At 34.8% G+C, this 6,973-nt stretch overlaps 1 long non-coding RNA gene across 1 annotated transcript; it reads left to right on the forward strand.

The window, feature by feature from the left end:
* The first annotated feature begins 1,150 nt into the window (after positions 1–1,150).
* On the forward strand, positions 1,151–3,426 carry LOC147017681 (uncharacterized). The gene is made up of 2 exons (XR_015049592.1): positions 1,151–1,328; positions 1,426–3,426. It is a non-coding gene; the product is annotated as an uncharacterized LOC147017681 (long non-coding RNA).
* The last annotated feature ends 3,547 nt before the right edge of the window (positions 3,427–6,973 follow it).

The following is a 6,973-nucleotide window of genomic DNA, read 5'->3' on the forward strand; positions in this document are numbered from 1 at the left end:
TGATTCTGGCTCACTTTTCCCCATGTAAATGAATGGGGGATTTTCAGCGATTCATATTTTTTTCCTTAAAAATAAATCCCTTTTTTATCCCAAGGTATATTTATTTGTCTCCCCTTTTAACCTGGAGGTTGAACCTCATTGAATTGAACACCTGGGGGTTGAACAGCTCACTCATTGAACCTATAAAGATTTGTTCATTCTCAAATTCCTTCAATAGTTTAATTTTCTTTGCACAATAATCCCCATCTAAAATATTGACAAACAAAACATTTGAATCTTTATATTTTTTAAGATACCCCATTTGTGCCATTACGAAATGATAAACTTCTCTTAATGCTCTTGTTTGACCACCTCCTGAGCCACAGGTTATTTTTTGTTAAGCCCCGCCCACTTTTCTTTAAGCCCCGCCCACTTTTGTTAAGCCCCGCCCACTTTCCACAAGGTATTCAATAAGCCCCGCCCACTTTTCTTTAAGCCCCGCCCACTTTTGCTAAGCCCCGCCCACTTTTGCTAAGCTCCGCCCACTTCTCATAAGGTTTTTTTCTAAGCCACGCCCACTTTTCTTAAGCCCTGCCCACTTTTGCTAAGCTCCGCCCACTTTTCATGAGGTATTTTTCTAAGCCACGCCCACTTTTCCTAAGCCCCGCCCACTTTTGCTAAGCTCCGCCCACTTTCCATAAGGTATTTTTTCTAAGCCACGCCCACTTTTCCTAAGCTCCGCCTACTTTTGCTAAGCCCCGCCCACTCTTACATCATTTCCAGTTCATCTCTGACTCACAAAGAAATCACTAGAAAATTACAGGATGTTATGGTTTTGAAAAATTTCCCAATGAAGGCTTGCCTAGGCTTGCCCAGGGAATTTCCAAAGGAAACCACACCCACCAGTCTTTCTCTATAAAAGCTTCAAACCCAGGCTCCATTTTAAACATTTGTTTTTGCTGGCAATGGTGTTCTGTGTGCTTGTCTCGAACTCTCTGTCTTCTATGGAACTAAACCTTCAAGTTGATGAACTGGATTCAAACCTCTTATCTATTGAGGTAAGATTTTTTATTTTCCTATTTTCAAACTTTGATTGAAGCATACTCATTTAATAATTAAATAACTTAATTAATACATTATTATTTTCTCTCACAGGAAATTGTATCTGAAATACAAAATGAAAATACTGCTTTTGCGACAACTTGGGGGAAATTGTTGGCTTGGTTGAAGACCTTATGAGCGACCAAGACCTTGAGTGGGATGACTTTGGTGTTCCTTGGAACTCTCTGTCTTGTATGGAACTAAACCTTCAAGTTGATGAACTGGATTCAAACCTCTTATCTATTGAGGTAAGATTTTTTATTTTCCTATTTTCAAACTTTGATTGAAGCATACTCATTTAATAATTAAATAACTTAATTAATACATTATTATTTTCTCTCACAGGAAATTGTGTCTGAAATACGAAATGAAAATACTGCTTTTGCTACAACTTGGGGCGAAATTGTTGGCTTGGTTGAAGACCTTATGAGCGACCAAGACCCACAGAACGAGTTCGTCCTTGATGACCCATCCAAAGAGTTATACCTTGGAGACCAGCAAAATCCTGAAAAAGAGTTTTACAGCAATAGTACTCATTGTGAGTTATCAAGACAATACCCACTGAACAAGTTATACCTTGATGAGCCAGAATACAAGTTTTACCTTGGAGACTCACAAATTTTGAAAAAATCAAGAAATGAGTTCTGCCTTGATGGTTTAAATAACTACCTTGGAGACTCAGGAAAAGGGTTCTGCCAAGATGGTTCTAAATATGGGGCCTACCTTGGAGACTCACAAATTTTGAAAAAAATCAGTAAATGAGTTCTGCCTTGATGGTTTAAATAACTACCTTGGAGACTCAGGAAAAGGGTTCTGCCAAGATGGTTCTAAATATGGGGCCTACCTTGGAGACTCACAAATTTTGAAAAAATCAGTAAATGAGTTCTGCCTTGATGGTTTAAATAACTACCTTGGAGACTCAGGAAAAGGGTTCTGCCAAGATGGTTCTAAATATGGGTCCTACCTTGGAGACTCACAAATTTTGAAAAAATCAGTAAATGAGTTATCCTTAAGAGACTTTGTAAGTTGGTTTTACTTTGAATACTTGAAATGTGGGTTCTGGATTGATAACTCACAATGTGATACATATCTTGGAAACTCAACGGGAATGTGGTTATACCTTGAAGACTTGGAAAGTTGGGTTTATGTTGGACACTTGAAACTTTTTTGGGGGCTTTTATTTATTTATTTATTTATTTATTATTATTATTATTTTATTTATTTATATTTTGGAGACTTTTGGAGTTGCTATCACTCTTTGGGATCTAAACCTATCGATGTAGTTCTTTGTCGGATGGTGCTTGATGGGAGCAAGATCAAGAAAGTTCTGGGAAGAAAGTGCAGGCTTACTCCCCTTTTTACGTCATCAAACCTGAAAGCCTTAAAAGACAGAATTGGAAGAAGAGAAAAAAACAAAAAATATACATTGTTCGTTCTGGGAAGAAAGTGCAGGCTTACTCCCCCTTTCTACGTCATCAAACCTGAAAGCCTTAAAAGACAGAATTGGAAGAAGAAAAAAAAACGTAAAAATATATATATATATAGGTGGAAATCTCATTTTGAAAAAGACATTGTGTTGGGCGAGGATTGAGTTGGGGTTGAGATTTTGAATGTGAGGGTTGGGGTTGAGATTTTGAATGTGAGGGTTGGGACACACACACATACACATCAACAAACAAAAGTTAAGCCTTGACTATTCAGTTGAGGATTCTGTGTTTGGGGTTCACAGATGTAAGAACGTCCACCCCTTGACACACATTATATACTGTTATACACCTCGGACTTGGCCCTCGAGTGTCCACAACGGTGTATAGTAGGAGGGAGTGAAGCGCCAACCTATTGCTCCCATTGCACACACACACACACACAAACAAAAGTTAAGCCTTGACTATTCAGTTGAGGATTCTGTGTTTGGGGTTCACAGATGTAAGAACGTCCACCCCTTGACACACATTATATACTGTTATACACCTCGGACTTGGCCCTCGAGTGTCCACAAAGGTGTATTATCTGCTTAGTTTTGTCTTTTGTAATTCCTGTGAATAAAATGAACCTAAAATCTCTTCCCCTTCCAAATCATATATTTTATAAGTCCAAGGAACTGTATCTATTACATCAACAATTTTAAAAAGTTCTTTCGTCCATCGTTCAGTAAAACCCTTTTCAAAATGAGATTTCCACCTATATATTCTTACGATATCACCAACTTTGAACTTAGGTTTTCTGACATTAATCTCTTTTTCATATTTTAATTTTGTAAATGTTTCTGATGGCTTCATATTCGTTGACGTGTGAATCGTGTCATTATACTTATCCACAATATCCTGAATAAAAGATGACCATTGTTGTGAACCGAGTTGTGTGAATTTTTATATAGTCTCTCTTTTAAGGTACGATTAAAACGTTCAACAACAACTGCCTTCCCTTCATTAAAGGTACTGTATAATGTAATACTGTTATTTTTTAGAAAATTCATAAATGTCTTGTTATAAAACTCTCTACCCTCATCAGTCCACAATTTCTTAGGTTTTCTCTTACTTTTATTAAATATCTGTTGAAAAGCTAACATAAGAGTATTACCTGTTTTGTTTTTTAAAGGGACAACCCACGCATATCTACTCCTCAAATCAATAACGGTTAAAGCATACTTGTACCCCTTATCATTATTGAGTTCAATCAAATCAGCAGACCAGATATAATCAACTTCCTTGGAATAAACTTTCCTTCTCTGAAACTTTGTGAATATTGGTTTATGTAATTCATCAGCTAATTGCTCTTCAGTCTTAATGGCATCATTAGAGCCTATAAGTTTTTTTGAATTTCCAAGTCCAAGTTTCAATTTAGCACTAATCATCTTCTTCACGATGAACCTATCAACTTTTTCTCTCAAGGTTGGATTTTGTATCAGAGACAAATTATACAACATTTCTCTATCGGCTTCATGCTTTTCTTCCAACGTTGTGGTATTCCCATAATCAATATCGTGTCTCATGCACACTTCATCAACTCTATTGATTGGTTTACTCCAGGATTTAGGATTGTCTGCCTCATCTAATCTTTTATCCAAGTTTGTGCCTGGACCACAGAAAGAATAACCTGGAAGATGTAATTCCCCTGGTATTCCAGTAGTTGTAAATTTACTTCCTGATAAAAACTTTTGTATATCTCCTCCGAGTTTGTGTTTGGAGATAAATTGATTTTTTTTTGAACCACACACCGAACATATACCTTTTTGTATAACCCTGTTATTTTTACTTTTAATATATGAAATATTTTTAGTATTAGTTTTCTTTTTACATTTGAGACAATAACTCATTTATTTATGAGAAAAATTCCTGCAGAGTGCAAAAACCTTTTTAGTTTCCAACATGCACATTTGAATCTTAATTTTTAAAACATAAAGAATCCTTAGAAATGCCTTCACTCTCTCCTCCATTTATTTAAGAAAAAACTTGAATTAAAATGAATAGCTTGACGATGTCAATAGTCTTGAAGAAAATATTGCAAATAGACTTGTCAATTCTTTGTTTTCCTCCTCGGTGGGTTGAGTTATTTTCTGTAATACCACCAATCTTTTTGAATCTCACTGGTTTCCATATTTTGATATTTATTCATTCTCTCTCTTTCCTCCCTCTCTCTCTTCTCCTTTTCCTCCTTCTCTTTCTTCTCCCTCTCTCTCTTCTCTCTTTCCTCCTTCTCTCTCTTCTCCTTTTCCTCCTTCTCTTTCTTCTCCCTCTCTCTCTTCTCTCTTTCCTCCTTCTCTCTCTTCTCCTTTTCCTCCTTCTCTTTCTTCTCCCTCTCTCTCTTCTCTCTTTCCTCCCTCTCTCTATTCTCTCTTTCCTCCTTCTCTCTCTTCTCCTTTTCCTCCTTCTCCTTTTCCTCCTCTTCCCTCTCTTCTTCAACTCCTTCCTCATCCCTTACTATCCTTGAATCGTTTACACCCCATAGAATATTATACATATATTCATCAGGATTTCTTGTTATTCCTGTATCCAAAATAATTTTTTTACAACAGGAAACCAATAAAATTTCTTTTGAATTTCTAAAAGAGCCTTACCTTTTCTTAACCTTATAATTTTTTCATTATTTAACATTCTAATTAAATCTAAAGTTGTCGGTTTATCAACATCAGCATAATGCCAATCTTTTATTGAAAATACCTCATTCTTATGTTGTAGAACATATTTATTAAAATACCGAATACCCTTTTCTTGAAGGTATGCTTGGACACAGAAATGATAATTTTCTTGAAGCCTTCTTGCTGTCATTTATGTATTAGAAATATATGTTAGAATAATATTATGGCACGAAACACCTCCCCATCTTCCCATAGTTAAATCATTTTGTATTTCCTTACTTATTATATATAATCCTGTTTTTTCTGTTTTCATGAGATAAACAAGGGCAAAACCATTATTATATTTACCCTTATTAAATTCTTTTATTTGTTGTTTACTAATCGTAGCCCCACAAAACTCATTCTCAATACCAAGTGGATAATATTCTTCCTTACGAGACTGATTTAATTGTTCCAGGTCTTCGAGGTTAATTTTAAATGACCAATTATACCCTAAATCATTCATATCATACCCCCATTGTTCTATTCTCATACAAACGATACGCCCTTCTTTATAAAAATTTATTTTAATTCGAACTGTGAATTCTGTATGACCTGGAGATAATATCAACACTTCTGTATCTTTGGAATACACAGCCGTTTTATTTAAGTATATATATTGTGATAAATCGTTTAATCTCACCAAGTCATTCGCGTCAGTCGGGCTTGGATAATTTTTTAATTTATAAGCATTTTTCATGTTAATATTTTTGTTTATATTATATTTATGTCGTTCAGCCTGTGCCTTTGTATAATAATTTGATAAATCAATATCCAGTTCTTGAGATACACCAAAGATAGAACCATCTTTACCAACATAAGTCATTTATATTAGATTAAAAATAATATCATAAAATTTTTTATTTTTGTTGAGTTGAAATAACACATATAGACATAATTGACCACAACACTTGGAATTTAATTCTTGGACTTGAAATGTTTTATAAACACCATTCTGTAAGAATTTTATGACTTCAACAGGTGGTGGAAGACCAAAACTATCAAAATAATATTTGTCTTGACTATTAAAAATACAAACCCAATGAGAACCGTTCCCATCATTATCTTCTAAGTTCATAATAATATTCTTTGTATGTTTCGGCACATTTGTTAATTCATCTCTCATACAAATAACCACATTATGAATTTTTAATTTCTTACAATATTTGACAAGTTGTAAATTTGATGTTGTATTCTTTCCAAATTCTTTCAACCACTCATCAATGCTCATTTATTTATTAGAAAGATATAATCCATTACCTCTTTTCGTTAATTTTACACCTGCTTGTGCTATAGAAGAAAGCATATCTCCAACTAACAATCTCGCTTTATCAGGCAGACCTTCAAGTTTTTCAGCAAAATCTACAATTACACCACTTCCACTAATTTGTTTCTCCAACTCTTTGTTATGTCTTTCCAATTCTTTTGAGCCTGGAGTTGAGCCTTCCTTTCGTTAGCAGTTTTGACCGCTGTTGAAATACCACCCGTCAATGCTCCAACCGCACTTAAACCAGCAAATAAAGGAATTAGAAATGGGAGAAATCCTCCACTCGTCTCTCTTATTGAATATTTTTTCAACATTGGTTTTGTCATTTTAATTTTAAGTGAGCCAGTGTCATTCAAGATTTTAACCTGTTCTCTTGTGAGCAAAACATCAATTCTTACTGCTCCTTTTCTCTGAATTGTATTAACGTTAATCGTACAAGGCTTTTGATTTTGAACACAAGATGATAGTTTATGAAGATTGATTTGATTAACATATACCCCAGTTGGTAC

This window comes from Eptatretus burgeri, chromosome 11 (genome assembly GCF_056783735.1).
Source record: "Eptatretus burgeri isolate ZD-2024b chromosome 11, Ebu_testis_v1, whole genome shotgun sequence".
NCBI lineage: Eukaryota > Metazoa > Chordata > Myxini > Myxiniformes > Myxinidae > Eptatretus > Eptatretus burgeri.